Source organism: Ornithodoros turicata, unplaced genomic scaffold (genome assembly GCF_037126465.1).
Source record: "Ornithodoros turicata isolate Travis unplaced genomic scaffold, ASM3712646v1 Chromosome11, whole genome shotgun sequence".
NCBI classification, from domain to species: domain Eukaryota; kingdom Metazoa; phylum Arthropoda; class Arachnida; order Ixodida; family Argasidae; genus Ornithodoros; species Ornithodoros turicata.
Window position 1 is genome coordinate 54445 of NW_026999295.1, and position 2977 is coordinate 57421.

A 2977-nucleotide genomic window follows, 5' to 3' on the forward strand; every position below is an offset into this window, starting at 1 on the left:
AAAGAAAGCTTGAAGACTGCATACGTTGTGGCTCACCGCCAAAGAGATACGGTTGGAAAAGAAATTACTGCACATAAAGCACAGTCAGGCATGCTCCGCCCAGGCCACAAGGAGGTACAATTATTTGAGCCACCTTCTGTTAATGTAGCAAAAACACCTATTTCTACTGAAAGAAAGGCTGTGGGCTTTTTTTCTGTTGTGGTTGAAGGGCACACGAGATCATAATAAATTGTTTCCAAAAGCTGTTACGTCGCATTCTGACATGATCTGAGTCAATATGGTCAGCTGATGCTATAAGATCTACAGAAAACACATGCCAGCAGATTCTGAACATGCTATAGGAGAGGGTATGCCCTTGAAATTATGAGCTTTGTTCACTTTCCAGATGACTTCAGGTATGTGAAAACAATCATAAATGTTGACAAAGCTGTTATGAAGCAGCGACTGCAGTTAATCTGTAGAACTGCGCAGAACAGTTGAATGCAGAATTTGTTCAAAGTGTGCTCTAGCGTCATCCAGATGGGATATGAATGAGCTGACGAAACATTTTTCTTGCGTAAGAACAAATACACCTGTAGGTTCTCAAAATGGAAAAGCAGAGCTTTAATTTTTGCAGGAGATAGCCACAAAGGCATATTTTATTTGTATTTTATTTTTTGCTTCCTAGATGGCCTCAACTGACGAACAAGCTGCAGCACATTATGGTGACAATTTTTTTTATTTTTTTAAAGAAAAATAAACCTCTAGATTTTCAATGTGTTGCAGGAGAGGACTAGTTATACAAATAAGGGAAGATTTCTTTTAAGCGACCTATATGTGAATATACTATCCGAAAAAAAAGTAATTTTTTGCAAGTGCTTGATATTCTCAAACACATGGTTAAACAATGAATATAGATAAGCTTGATATATTTATGTGAAACTAATCACAGGCAATCAGTTACAAGCATAAATAATCTGGGGCTCCTTCAAGAATGCTAATTTGTCACAAATTTATTGTAAACTTGACCCCAAAGGTACTCCGTTCTCGAGTTCTCACTACGTCACCAGATTTATTCTCGTTCTACATACCCTTGGGATGGCAGACCAGACCCGTGCTTTCCCTCTAACACCAGGCAAGGAAAGCGCACAAATTATGTATATGTAGATGTCAGAAGGAAGCTCGTAAGGGACAACTTCATATTTCGGCACAGTTTAATGCGCCCCCATTGTTCAAGAAAACCAAATGATGAGTTTCATTCGATATATGCATCGTCTAAAAAATGCACACAATTTTTTTCAGTGATATTTAAGAGAATCAAGCTACATCTCTGGCTGGTTTTGGCTGGAATAGCCCCGATTGACAGTTACAGAAGCTGACAGATACACGTCAGCATTGAAAATATAAAGGAAAAAAGGCAATTTAAAATGCCTCACTCAATTTACTACTTTTCATAGCTTACACCCTGACAGGTGATTTTATCCTAAAATGGTTTTATTGCCAAAGTCCACGAGAATGACCGTCATCACATTAACAAGTTTCAACTGTATACCAAGTAATAACAAACATGTGCTTAGTTTTTCTGCAATCAAGATGTGAATTACATCGTTGAGTTGCAGGCTTCAGTGAAAAACCACTGCTTGTGATGTCGCTGCTGAGTCAGTACGGCACTGCTAGTGACGCAACATGTGATTCCAGTGTCTTTCACCCACACCCCATGTTATTTTGTGGGCAATTAGCATCAGAATCAATGAGCTGGCATGATGCACTTATGAAGGGTAATTTCATGTGTGCCGATAAACATACTGCAGTGCAATGTAGTTTGTGGCTGTGGAGCACACTCATATTCAGTATGCCATGTGAACAGAGGAGCATTTTCTGCCATAAACATTAGATGAGCGAAGACCCCAAAAAATGTAAGCACTGTTTACGTGCATTTGACAACCTGCATTTTTATTACTGAGCATTTTTATTACTCTTCGTAGCTAGAGGGAAAGGGTGCTGGCAATGTGGCACATGTTCATAAGATGTACAACCAGAGACACAGTAAAAATGGACAGCATATCATGATCTCAATCATGTCATTGTGTGTGTTTCTGCCTTCTGTTCTGCATTTGTTAATCTTTTTGTGTAGTTGCTGGATTTTAGCCCAACAGCAGGGGTCAGCAATTAGAGAACATCCAGAACATGCAAGGCATACATTTCCTCATTCTCCACATTCCTCATTCAAGTAACGTTGAAGAAGTAACCATGCGAAGAAACAATACAACAGTGAAGCTGACTTCAGTACACTACAATATGTCACATGTAACAATATACTGTATGCCTCAGTGTTTCCCAAACCATGTGTCAGGACCCTCATTGAGACTGCGATAGCACAAACGGGACCCAAGAGAAAGCAGATGAAGTGAGCGCAATATGCCACAAACCCAAGGAAACTACCTCTCTACGACTGCATTATATTGAAGTTGTTTTACAAAAATGCAAGTTCAGTTCAGCGCACAATCAGTCGGGAAACAAGCTAACTCGCAACAATGCTTTCGATCAAGTGCGTCGCAGTATTCCTCACTGTATCATGACGAGACCCTGGACCTACATCAGACGCTACTTGCACGCACTAGTATAACATTCATATTTCTTTATTTCGAGAACCCCAAGGGTCCGGAGGATATTACATGGAGGGTGGGAACTGGAGCGTAAGACACATTTTCAGCAACTTGATAGAAACAAACAAGCAAGCAGAAAAGAACAACACAATTAACAGTAAGTAAACAGGAAAATAAAGAAACGACGACAGTACAAACTTACATGAAAACAAGTATTAAAGCGTGAAACAGGGAGTTCGTTCACATAAGTACAGATAATTAACAAATATGATAAGGGGGAGAGAGAGAGAGATTTCATTGCAACTGACATACAAGCGTGGTGGTCTTGTAGGTGGAGTGAACGGGAGAGGGTGTTACAAAATACTGTATGCTCGATAATAGTTGTGAGAGGT